The 14,465-nt window shown below is 32.3% G+C and overlaps 1 protein-coding gene across 10 annotated transcripts in view; it reads left to right on the top strand.

The window, feature by feature from the left end:
* EPHA5 (EPH receptor A5) overlaps window positions 1-14,465 on the top strand; it is a 352,552-nt gene that overhangs the window by 3,077 nt on the left and 335,010 nt on the right. The gene's annotated exons all lie outside the window — the stretch shown is intronic.

Here is a 14,465-nt window from a genome sequence, read left to right on the forward strand (position 1 = left end):
CAATTCTCAGGGAGAGTGACACTGAATGGGAACAAGAGCCAAGACTGTGCAGGGAGGAAGAGGCAGAAGGAAAGAGAAGGAAGGGGAAATAGCGCCGGTCTCCTAAGGTGTTGAAGGCAGAGCTGGAATCTTGTGGAACACAGCCTGGCTGTTGTTACAGATTTAACACCCACAGATTGTATTGTCTTACCTCATCTAGCCCGTCACACAGCAAAACTTGGACTACACGGAGATGGGGCTTGGGGATCTAATCAAAAATGAGATGTACCTTCCTACCTGGTGCTCTGAAAAAAGCCTGCTGTTTGGGGCACATTTTGTAATATGTCACTATTATACTTAATTGGAAATAAAATTGTGTAAATATCTATGTCATTATCTAATTCATCCTATCTCAGCTGAGCAGTTTTCCATCTTTCCACCTAGTATCCTAGATCTTTATTTCTGCTCTGTGAAATATAGATTCTTCTCTTCTTGTTTCTCCATGCTATTGCTATAAATTGAGCAGCAGAGTGTATTAAAATATTTATTTATGCTAAAATATTCATAAAATGTTTGGGCTTTTTTAGAGATTCAGATTAGAGTTTTCCAATTTGTTTGTTTGCTTCTGGAGGGACTTTGGAAGGTCAGGGGGCAGAAAGATTTGATGTATATGCTGAACTCATTAATCACTTTTTCTCATATAATTTGACTTCTGCAATCTATAGATGCTTAGTGATTTCCCAAAGACTGTGTGTGTATGTGTGTGTGTGTATTATGAATGCTCCCATTATGTGAAAAAAAGTTTTAAAACATACAGAATAAATGTAAGTGTATATTCATAGCTGCTATTCTAGTCATTTCTTAAATTTAACTTTGTTAGATATAACCAAGCAGAATTGAATAGAAAAAGCCAAACATATATCTGGAATTTTGGACTGATATGAAATGTGTTTATTTGGCATGTTTGAATATGTTGGATAGCAGACAATAAGAGGAAAATTTACCCTTTAGTCTAAATTCTAAGCAATTTATAAGATAAATATATCCTTAGTAGTTTTAGTATATTAGTCATAAACTACATGTGAAAGGAATATTTGATCTACAGTATAATATTCAAAACTTTTTTATTATAAAAGATTTCGGAGGTATATTTAGAAACAGACTTGTCTCTGATCAAGCAGGACAAATATTAGCAAGTGTATCTGCAAGTGAAAATTTAAATAAATTTAGTAAGTAAAGGGTTCATGTCCACTGCTATGAATTTTGGAGGTGGCCCTGAACTTATTCAGTAGCTGCCACTTTTTGCTGTCTGGAGATATATTTGTAAACAAGCATTATTTGACAAGTGCTTTTCACAGCAGGGATTCTTGGCCAATTACTGCTGAACAGCTCTGCATTGAAAATGATTCACCCTCAGTGAATCAAGCTTAATTCATTGGAGCTACAGTCAGTAATGTCCCAGTAAAGTGCTTCTGACAGTTGTCAGCAGTTTGGATTTAAAAAGTCCAGTTTCTTATCTCTGAATGTTTTGTATGTTTAAGAAAGTGGGGTAGAAACACATAAGGTGGGAAGAAAAGGCTAAACTGCCTGAAAAACTATCATAAACTTGTAAATGTTTTCCTTGGAAAGATAAAAAAGGAAAAAAAAAAGTTTGTTTTAGGGTTTTTCTTGGCTTATAATAGAACCAGGCCCATAAAATAGATTGGGGGACATAATAGATTTGTAAAACTAAATGGCTTTATTCTGTGGCCTTGTCATCCTGTTGTAATTCATTTCCTTTTAGATAAATCCGCAGGATCCCACAGAAAAAAGGACAGTAAAATCATTTCCTCACCAGGACATTACTGAACAAGAAAAGAAAGCTATTACCCCTATTTGAATCATAGATTGTTGAAACTACAAGGGACCATTAATAGTTTTGGCTTTTTGCTTAATAAACCATGAAAAGGGGAGCTAGGTCTTGACATTTTAAGCTCCTTTTGAGGTAGACAAAGATCTTCTTGGGTGTTAGGGTGACAGGTAAGAGGATTTCATTTACTCATATAAGACAGAGAGGACAGTGAACAATTTCTGCATTTAAAACAAAGATTTTTCTTTGATTGGAAATATTCTTCTTGTAATATTGTCATCTGGAAATACTGTTGGCTCTTTATTCCAATTCACATAAAATATAGTTGGTATGGAAAAAAAGGTGCACTTTTTACACCTATAAGAACATTATTTACTATAACATATTGATATTATTATGCTCTATAAAATGTGACCACTTAGAGTATGTGTTTTTGTATCTTTACATGCAAAATCAAAATGAAATGATATAGCTCTTTATAGCAAACATTTCCAAACTTTTTAATTAAATATTTTATTCAGAATTGATTGCTACCATTGAGAAAATAACTATGCTTTAGTTATTTCCACCACACTTTTGTTGATTGACTCTACCACTTGAATCTCCTTTGTCTGGAGTGCTTTTTTAAATGTATTTGCCTGAATGGCAATTAGTTTCTTTTTCATTTGGTAGAAACCTTTCTACCTTTGACTGTAAAAATAGAGTATAATGTACATAATTATATTAGCTAACTATAGCTATTATCCTTTTTATGAGTCAAATTTAATGTTCTTTTCTCAAAAGAAAAATATCGTGTTCATACTTCAAAGAAATAATTGCTGAACAAATTATTGATAACTCTTTAGACATTATTTTTTCAATTTAAATTAGCATATATTTAATATATTCTACTTTACTAATGAATAGTTCCAATTTAAGTTAGCAGGGGTACCTACTTAAAGATTATGACATCATTTTAAACAATCTTAAAATAGCTCACAATGGTTTTTATAAAGCATCAGAATTAACTGAGGTTTGAATTTCATGTCTTGCTTATTAATCAGTAAAAATTGATGGTAGTATTTGCATTTTTCTTTTCAGAAAGAGTGAATTGTGATTATAAAAGCAACATTAGAGCTAAAAATATCAACTCTTACTTAGAAACTCAGAATGATTCTTACTGTTAGAATATCTGTAGTGAGTATATTTCAGGTGGAGAATGGCTCCTACTGCTGTGCCCTTCTGAGTAAATACATATTTATTTTATCAAAAGTTATGTAATTCATAGGATAGATAAGGGTTTCTTCAAAAGAGTTATTATAGTCCATTGTATACTTATATACCTAATGGGATAGTTAACTGATTTTAAAAATTTATCATATGTTCTATCCCTGTGTAATTGGTACAGATATTCCTATGGGTGTACATAAAGGTAGATAAAAAGCAAAATGAGTTCTGAAGGCTTTGTAAACACAGATTAAAATGGGTTCATATTTTTTAGAAAAAAATTATTAGTACCTATCTTTAAAGTAATCAACAAAACGTTTATTGAGTGAGATGCATTACAGAGAGAAAATACATAAATAACAAGAGATTTTCTGATGTACTAATAACAATTTTTGAAGGCATGATATGACAGTTAGAAAACTAACAATTATTAGATGTTGAAAATCTAGTCTAAATAATTGGTGCCATTGAAAATGTTTATTTCAAAATATGAATGATCTATTTTTTAAGTATTTGATTTTGAACTTCCAAAACAATTAGCATGAATTCTTAGGACAGTTTTTCTCTATTTAATATTTACTTTTAGTTTCTGACTTTCCAGACATTTGTTTGTATTCAGTTAATGAGATAGATTTTAAAGTGTTTGAGCAAGGTAAAAATGGAAGCAGTGTAGCAATTTTAAATATAAATTTTGAACATCTTATTTTTGACAATTCATTTATTAACATATGCAAAATGTTCTTGTAATGAAGAAGCTTTTACAAAAATAGAATCTGATGTCATATAAATTGTACTGTGAAATAGGTATTTCCACATGAAGCTCCAAATAAATAGTGGTGCAGTTATTTTTGAATATTAAGACTTTATTGGAATTTGCATTTTTCTTTTGACCCTATAGAATTCCCATACAGAAGTTTTATTCATTGCAATTATTCTTATCACCTAAAAGAAAGATATGGCTCTAATTTTAAAATTCCTATTATAATAACAATAAGAAATATTTAATAAAATGTAATTCTGATCAATTAATTTCAAGAATCAGATTTTAAAAATCGCATTTAAACTATTTCATTACCATCTTAAACAATTGTTACATGATATAATCTGTTAGTGCAAAGAAAAATAAACAGAAAGAAAAAGTGCTATAAGATACGTAAGAATTTGAATTGTGTCTGGTGAAATTTGTAGTAATTGAAGGTCTTGTTTTTTTGTTTGTTTGTTTGTTTTTTTCCCTAAAAGCTCAAATTTTCATCCAGTATCCCTAATGAGAATCTCAGATGTTACAAAGTCATAAAAGAAAACTGTAATTTAGTAGGTGTCCCACTTGGAGTTCTTAAAAACTCTGTGGTTTGGTATGATGACATTTATTGTCATTTTAATGTTAGTATAACTTTGTGAAATGATTTTAAATTTATAGTGATTTAAAGAAACCATAAGCAGTCATTTCTATATTTAAAAATTGCCTGAAAACCTCTTTTAAAAAAGTGTCTATGTTTTGCCTTAAAGTGCCATTTAATTGTATCCCAGTTTAAAAAGTCCTAGTAGATTCTATTCATAATTAAACTTTTCTGTAGCTCTTCTTTTCCTATAGGGTTTGCAGTCTTTAGTCTCTGATCAGCTTGTGTGTTACTTTATTAATATTGCTTAAATTATTAGTTATACTATAGGTGAGCATAACAAAACTTTGTCAAACAAAAGTAGAACCTAGGGCATGCCTTCTTTCCTCTGTGTCTCTCAGTGATAAAGTGTTCATGCCTTTAATCGTTGTGTGTTTATTAAGCAGAGTGCAATAACTTGCCTGGAATTTTGGTGTATGTGCCCATGGGTGTGTGCTGAGTGTGTGGAAAGGTTGTTGGAAGGCTGGAAGAAAGGGTAGGGAGAGGGATGTCAATGTGGTATCACCACAAAATTGATATTAATAACAGTTTTGAGTATTGTTTTCAATCTTATTTTTAAAAAATATCACCCCTGCCCACATACACACTCTCACACACTCACACATTCTAATTTTACATTTGTTTTACTATGACCCTGAAGATAAAACCCCAGCCTAAAGAAAAAAGAATAAATAAATCCCTAGTTCATTTTGTTTCATACATTTGTTGTTGTTGTTGTTGTTTCCTTCTATTTCTCTGTAAGATCTGTTTTGTTGAGTTATGCCAAACACTTGTTGTGTTGGACACCCCACAGATTAAATAATTGGGATTAAAGTGTCTGTGATAATTCTAATTATGTTTTAGTTGCTGGACTATTGCCCAGGCCATCTTCTGCATTCACCGAGCTTGTCTTCAGTTCTAAATAAACTAGCCACACAACTCTGTTAAGTAAATGATTCTGGTAAAAAATAAAAAAAATTAAAGAGCCAAAACCTGAGGGTTGAAATATTTTACATATGCTTTGCAAGAACATGTTCCTACTTGGAAACAAGTTTCAGGCTAAGTATTGGAAGATTTAGAGAAAATACAGTCTGTTCTTTTACTCAGAGATGGGTAATGTCTTTTTTCTCTTATATTAATTTTACACTCTTATTTTCATTTGTCATGTCTCTTCCCGTCCTCTCTTCCTCTTTCCCTCTTTCTCTTCCTCCCTCCTTCCATCCTCCACTAAGTCAAAATGATTTAAGAGGGTAAGAGCCCCTGCCTGTTTTGTTCCAACACCCTCAAGGAAGTCAAGATTTCGGATTGTGTGTTTGTTAAGAAGATAATATATAGTCTTCTTGTAAATAAATTGTGGGACTCTGCCTACAGAATAGATTGTGTCAAACCCAGTTATACATTTTTTCGCTTAATTCATACATCAGAAGTTTGTAAGACATCTCTGTCAGGTTTGCCTTTCTTATAAGACAGCTAACTTATTTGCTTTGCAATGACAGCACCTTCCCTTTCCAGGATGCTTGTTAATGTCTTTTCTATGGAAAGGCAAACTCAGTAGGCAGATCCGGCTGGCACCAGTTCAGCCCAGCAGTCCACAGCAGGAGCTTGCTTAGAGAGCCAAGTTCTAACTTGGCTTTCACCCAAAGCTTTCACCCAAAGCTTCACCCAAAGCTTTCACCATGTGTACTAGCAGAAAAGGTGAGGCTGACTGCCCAGTCTCATGGAAGATGACAATGCACTGTCATCTCACTTAAGAGTTTTTCTCTAGGCAGTGTAGTAATGCCATACTGGGTGTCCTAAGAAGGGAGATACAGCCAGACTTCTGAGGTAGAAGATACTTGAAAACTGCTGTGTTTGAAGGATTTTAACCACACCTAGTTTCGAACCATGGTATTTGATTTCTCTAGAAAGAGGGAAGGCAACAATAACAACAACAAAATTACCTTAATCATGCAGATTTGAAGTCATTGTTTTTGATTTAAACTTGTGAAACAAAGTAGGGAAAGAATTAGTCACAGTGGAAGTACAGACAAATCAACAACAACAACAACAACAAAAGCATACAAACAAAAACAGTTAAGAAAATCTAACTGTTTTGAATTAAAAAACAAACATGGTTTTAGTTTTTGTTTGTGCTAGTCTCTAACATTTACTAACTCTAAATTATTTGGCCCTTATATATTTATTTTAAACTTCAACTCAATTATCTGTATTACGGCAATAATGGTACTGCCTACTTCATATAATTGCTCTGGAAAACAAATGAAATAAAACCATTTTCTAATTATTAGAGCAATACACAAATATAGGTTGTAGAGGAGCAGAGGAAGCCTGGGAATATAACTGAATAAATGCCCTACATGGTCTCTGTGTGTTACTCTTTGTTTGCTGGGTAAGGGTAAGAATTAAAGATTATGTAATGTGAGGGAATTCCCTTAAGAAAAGGAGTAGAAAAATATTCTACTTTGCAAGTTTAACAGAAATATGGATTTTATGAACACTTTGCTCATGCCTCAAGTGGCCCATGTCCTTGAGGGTCCTGTATCTTAATTTTTATTAACTTCATGATAATTATGCCTGCTGTAGGGTAGCTCAGAATGGGGAGATGTAGAGACCAGGAACCCAGCTCAACCATGGTCTTAGACAGTGGTATGGTCTTGAACCATCCACCTCAGATTCCACACAGTTAAAATGAAGATGTAAAGGTACACCCAAAAAGTTGCTGTGAAAATAAAATAATAATGTACCTATGTAGCCTAGTACGTTTCCTAAAGCCAAGTGGGTACACCAAAATGTTAGTCCCTGTCTTTCCTCCCTTTCTCCTATTACTACATATAGAATATTTGAGGTATGATTTCACACTCACAGATCGTCATCTTCCTTACATTGTACGATTAAAAGGAATCTAGGCTTGGAAAACAATCTGAGAAAAGGAATTCATATGCACATTTTCTATAGAGCTATCCAAGGTGAAAACCAACCACATGACATTATCTTGATTTTCTGTTGGTTTTCCCCATTATTTAATATTGAATATTGGAATTTGATTAGGAAATAAATGGAAACCATCAGTACAAGGTCATGGGTTGTAAATGTTGTATTTTACCTCATATGCCCTCAGGTAGACTGGTAGAGGGCAGAATTTTTAAAAAATTTTTGCCACAAATCATATCAAGAAATATGTTCAAATATTTTGAATATTTAGTCCTATAATAATAGTATGTTATCAGTTTCACTTTTAAATACACACACACATATATATGTATAAAATGTCATATATATGTAGAGTCTGTATAGAAATTCATTAAAAGGGCATGAGAAATGCTGCTGAAAGTGGACAGTTGGAAGAATTATATTCTTAGAAATTACTAATATTATAAGTCGACACCTCTACTTTTAGTTTGAAATATATAGATTTCTCATCTGTTCAATTATTTGCACAGTTAAAAATATTACCTGGAAATATAATTGAATTTTTATATTTTCAAAAATACATTATATTTTATATTAATGTAATTTTATAAGGCTTAGCTTTTTTACTTAGGTGAGCATAAACAGGTAAAATAAATTTGGAATGTATTATATTTAGATCCACTTTTAAAATGTATGCGTGTGCTTGCAGGCTCACAAATGCACACATGTATATAAAGTAATCATAACTAACATTTATTATTGACTTACTGGGTGGGGGACATTGTTCTAAGTGGTTTACATATGTATTAATTTATTTTCCTCAAAACAAGTCTTAAAAAATGTATGTGATGTCTTGGAGATATTTCCTCTCATACTTAGTCATAGCTATAATTTTTTCCCTCTCATTAAACACTTGATCAGCTGCTGGTCATCATACTCTTACACACTCATTTAACTCGTATTAACATCTTCTCTCTTCATTGTCCAGATCCCCACTGGCACAAGGGGAGAACTGTTCCCACATATTTTCCTCTTTCCAATTCACGGCATCTATGCTTTACCTTTCCTGTTTTTTTTTTTTTTTTTCTGATACTCTAGTGTATAAACAATCCAGTTCCCAGTCTCTAGCCCAGACCAGACACTCTATATCTTGGCATGCATACCCAAAATCCTATTAATAAATTGTTTAAGAAGTGCTATCTATTGCTGATCACTACCTCTTGCTCTGTTAAAAATAGAGGAGAGTTTTTAAAATAGTTTTATTCTAACTCATGATAGATTATATTATTTTGGGCAGCACTATTTTTTATAACAAGAGAGAAGACAGAAAGGTTTCCTGGAAAATGTACTCACCTTTCATCTCCTGTCCAAGCCAACCCTTTGGATGCTTTTTTCCTCCTTTACATACAAGGTTATATTAAATATTTTATAATCAATATTTTGTAGCATATATTATGAAAAATGGTATTCCACATGAATCTCATAATAGAGCCTGTAGAATAGATTAGGGAAGGTCAATGTTATAAATTAGGGAGCTGAAACGAGAGTTTGATCTATTAAAAAATTAGAACTAGTATCAAAGCCAATTTCTTATTACTGAAGAATCAGTGCAACATTTTAGCTGAGGTATAGCAAAATGGTAAAAACACGGGCTCAGGAACCTGGCTCAACTACTTAGAGCTGTGTGACTTGGGCAAGCTAGTAAACCTCTCTGTGCCTCTGTTTTCTTGTCTGTGAAATGGGATTATTATAACAATATGGCTTAGAATTGAAAAGATTGAATTATTATTAATAATGTGCTCCATAAAAGTTCTAGCATATAGTAAATAATATATATGTTAAGTATTACATGTATTAAAACAGTGTGGGTTGGCACTCTGACATTGAGCAAGGTCTACTTTTTTACATTAGTCAGTGAGTACTGTCTAATATTCATTGCAAATGGAAATGCCAGAAGAAAAACACTTGACTTCAGCTCAATAGCTCAAGCAGCCCTTATTTACTCCCAGGGTAAAACCTTTCAATAGTCCTCCAGTGCCCTCAGGATAAAACCTAACTACTTGAGCCTGAGTACAAAGTTCTCAGTATTTTGTTTCTGGCCCACCTCTCCTGCCTGTTCCCCTTCCCTGCACTCCAAGCTCCTGTGGTGAAGAACTGCTCTTAGGGCAGTAGGATCCTATGAGCTCAGTCAGAAACACTCACCTCTTTTCTTCACTAAATAATTTGATATTTATGCCTAGGTCTGTACAAGATTTTCCCAGGATTGTGTGCCCATTTTTATTCTAGGTGTTACCTATCATACTGAGATGGAATTGTGTTTTTGCTTGTCTGTACATTTCTGATCTTTGCTGGGAATAGAGATCCCTGTAAAAAGTAAAGGTTAACTAGAAAAAAAAGCTCTCTTCTGAACTGAGAATCGCCACTGAAATAGGATGATTTTCTAAAGAAAGCAAGTTAGTTCCACAAAAACTGGCAGTAAAATATCTTTTTTTTTTGCATATACCAAATGTATCAATATGAAGAAAGCTTGCCTGTCTGTAAACTCATTGAGTGCCACCTCCAATGCTTACTATTCCATATGGAATATCAGTGAAGTATGTTATAATCTATACATTTGTGTTTAGTGAACGAATATTATTAAGTAACTTATTTGTTTCTTTAAAGTCACTGCTGTTAAGTACACCAAGTCTTACCTCATTATTGTATTGCTGGTGAAGCCAACATAGCTCTTTTCATAAATCCATAACCAATAGAGTTCAGAATCTCTGGTATTGTAGTCTTTCTGAAACTGAAAAGTTACCAACTAAAAGATTCTATGATTTGCCAACCAAAGCGAGTTAATTCCAAGAAATTTGTTAGTAGAATACTGTATTTTAGATTTACTAGACGTATAAATGAGAAGAAAGTTCTACTGAGATTAGCAAGCTGCTAGAAAACAATTCATAGACATCCTGTGGTCACTATCTGTTTGTAATTTAATCAACTACAGCTTTCCCAAGACCCCTGCTTTCTTATGATAAATTCTCAGAATTCATATCACTTGAACAGCTATCGGCCAACATAACATAAATTTTTTTTTTGCTTTAAGCATGTCTTAATTTTACCTCCAGAAAAACAATTAATATAAAACATGTGTTTCTAAATGGTTTAAATTTCTTGGGGGGCAGAAGGATTTACTCTTTCATTTGTTATAGATTTCTTGGATTATTTTGACGGTCACTTATTTTATGAAGTACTTTAGATTTACAAGCTGGCAAGAATTCTTAATATTGGAGAGAAAACAGCAGAAACATTGTTGTTATTAATTATGTGAACAGAATAGCATTTTAAGATAGATTTACGTGGAAGAAAGTTTAAAATGTGTGATAAAGACTTTTTAAGTACAGTTTGGTCAGCATCTGGTTAGCGTTTTTAATGAACTATTTCTCCAGAAAAAAAAAAAACACACACACACACGTTTTCATTTACTCTAAAATAATATCAAATATATCCAAAGTATCACAGGGTTAATATTAGATTCTCCTAATCTATAAAAGTTCTTTGAATTAAATTTTCCTCTAGATGGGAGGGTTAAAATTATAAATGCTATGGAGACTATTACCACACAATATACAAAAAATTAGCCGGACATGGTGGTGTGCACCTGTAGTCCCAGCTACTTAGGTGACTGAGGTGGTAAAATAACCTGAGCCCTGGGAGGTTGAGGCTTCAGTGAGCCCTGATCACTCCTCTTCACTTCAGCTTGGGCAACAGAGGGAGACCCTTTCTCAAAAATAAACAAACAATCACATATATATATATATATATATATATATATATATATATATATATATAATGCTACATGTAAATGTAGTCTACTACATATAAATAGTATGCTTCATGAGAAAATAAATGAAGATATAAAAATAATATAAATATATGCACAAGGAAACATGCATATGGAATGTGGAAATATGCATATGGAAAACTCATATCAAGAAAATCTCACTATCATCAATGCTAAAGCAATTATATAGAAAAGTTAAGCATAAGCTTTCAGTTACACAGTTCTCACTTCCTGGTAGAAAACCTGTCAGTTCATCAGGTAACTGACATTTTTTTTTTTCCAACTCTGGGGTTTGAGAGAACCCCAGTGGTATTTTTGTTTGAAGGATGCCATGAATAATATTTTTAATTTTCACTGATTATCTGATGGATTCTTGTATAAGTCATTGTGGAAAGCCATAGACATAAAGCTAGCAGTGGTTTTAGGGACTTTTTTTTTTTTTTAAGCAGGAGCAGCAGCAAGTTCAAAAGAAATCACTGTGGAAACCTAATACCTAAATCAGGTAACAAAAGAATTATTGGGTTTCCTGGCTGTTTTCTTGTCTCCCTTTTCCCTCCATATGCTTGTATTTCTGAGACATCTTTTTAGAATCTCCAGGCCATTCTGAGCTCAGTTTAAAAACTACTGTGTTAAAATATAAAAGGAATGTTGTATGGAAGATCAATGTGATATAATCCTGACTTGTAACTTTCTATAAATCTGCCTAAAACAGAAATTATAATATCTGGTGAAGTTTACTTTAAACCAATGGTCCCTAATGCAGAGGTGCTCATTAGAGCCAACCTCAGAATATTGTTAATTATGCTATGTCTGGACCCACCTAAACTTATGGAATCAAAATTGATGAAAGCAAATTCTTTGGAAATCTATACTTCTGCAACTTGGAAATCTGTAGTTTTAGAACCCCCATAGATAATTCTGATCTTTATCCTTGTTAAAGAACCCTTGCTTACAACGGAAGTACTTAAAGTGAGATGTGTACTGACACTGGAACTAGTTTGCAATTATATCAATATAAAGATTGAGAGTTAGATTTAGAGACTATTATTGCAATTTGACATTGCTACAAAATACAGCTGTGTAATAGGTAGATTCACCTCATTGAGCCAAGGCATAGCTAGCTCACTTCTAACTCTAGTTAAGTGAACATAAGAATTACTTGGGTTGGTAGTTGTGCGGGAACTTCTAAAATGCAGTCGCTTGCATTTTCATCTCTACCTAATGTCCTGATTTTGTACTTTTAGAAAGAGCCAATGGATTTATAGTTTTAAAAAAAGTACTTCTGGTGATTTGAATGTGGGTAATAGAAATACCACACTTCAAAAAAACAGTGTATATTTACTCACATGTATATATCACTTACATATGACTCATGCTTAGAAAATGCTATATAAATGGTTTCTATTGTTAATAAAAGAGAATATGAAAGTGCTCTAAGGATAAAGGGGATATAGATGATTATCAGGTAACACTATGTACATTAAGGAAATACAAGGTGTTAGAGAATTATAAAAGCAAGTAACACTATGCAAAAGAAAAATGAATTCTAAGTATGATTTGATGCATATTCAATGACATAATCACTGATTTGAAAAAACTGATCCTCAAGGTATATGCTTTGATATATATACATATATCAAAGCTTATATACATACATATAAAAATAAATGTATATTTATATATATTTAATATATATAAATAAATATATATTAAAATACATATATATCCATAATGGTAAATGTTAGTTTAGATAGTTATATCCTATCTAATTTAGGATTTATAACAGAATAAAACTATCTAAATTAGACATTATAATTTAGATAGATAACTATAATTTAGATAGTTATATATAAAAATATATTTATACATTTATATATTTATGTATAAATAAACATATATTAAAAACAAATAAATATATATGTATCTGTAAGTGCTAAATGTTAACTTAGATAGTTACATCCTGAGAGTCTGATTTAGGAGATTCAGATGGATGACTTCACAGGTAATATAAATTCAAAGGAGTTTCTATTCTCAGGGCCATGCTATTAGAAGACTGAATGATAATCAAGATACTTCCTGTTTTATTTACTGATGTATCTATCCCCAAGGCTTAGAACAATTCTTGGCAGTTAAGTAGATACTCAATAAATATTTGTTTAATGAATGAACCCTCATTGTAGGTGTTATATTCTATGGAACTTGAACAAAAGTTAAGGCAGTAAGTTGGACTTTCTCGTCCGTTGTGTATATATTATCTGTAGAACTATATTAGGTTACAAATAGAAAAAAACTATCCAACAGCGGCTTAAAAATAGTTTTTTTTTTCAAGAAAGAAGTTTGAGGGTAGATGTCTGGTGGCTTGGGTTCTATGAAGACAGAAGTCTGTGTTTTTCTTGGCCTTACTCTCATGTTCATGGTCTTATGGTTGCAAGAATGCTAATGCATCTGCCAGTATCACAACCAATTCAGAATAAGAAAAAGGGAAAGAGAAGCACCAATAGCCATGTCAGCAGCATTATTCCTTTAGTTTAAACAACAAAACTTTCCCAGAAATTGGCAAGCAGATTGCTGTCCATATCTCATTGCCAGACCTATGTAACAAGGCTACCAGATTCAAGGGAGGCTAAGATAACAGCAGCACGATTATCATTGTTTGCTAAGACCCCTCTGATCCATGGTCTGATATGAAGCATATCACTGATATTATGATACTAAGGAAAGAAAAAGGATATGAGTAATTAATAGGCATAAAACAATGTCTGCCACAATATCACAGAAAAATGAAAGTACTTTTATTTTACATTATTTCTTTTATTTTTTATTTTCTTTGTAACCTTTGAGAAAGGACAAATAGCCAACTACTGCAGTCATTTTGTGACCAAAAATCGATTATATGTACTAGTCTAACTAGACAAAAGTGATTAATACTACAACAATTTTATACACTGTTAAGATATATAAACCATTGTATTTTAATAGACTAATTTTAAAATATTTTCCTGCTGTCATGAATCCAGTTATTTTGAGATGGATAATTAGTTCTGAGTACTAAAATGTTTGTGATCAGCCACCTAAAATCATTTGGCACAATATTTGTACTTTGTTAGTATTTTTGTCTGTGTTACTTTATATTTTGACTAGTTTTTAATGATAAAACATTAACCAAAGATTTAAAAATTTTAGATAAAAATCATTATGTAGGGTTTACATTAATATTAAATTTTGACTAAACTGCAAGGCTGACATGAATGTCAGCAAAAATTTGGGTCACTTCTCCTTTTACATCAGGAGTACTGGGTCATCAAATTGTTTGCTTATT

The sequence above is a fragment of the Pan troglodytes genome, chromosome 3 (genome assembly GCF_028858775.2).
Source record: "Pan troglodytes isolate AG18354 chromosome 3, NHGRI_mPanTro3-v2.0_pri, whole genome shotgun sequence".
NCBI classification, from domain to species: domain Eukaryota; kingdom Metazoa; phylum Chordata; class Mammalia; order Primates; family Hominidae; genus Pan; species Pan troglodytes.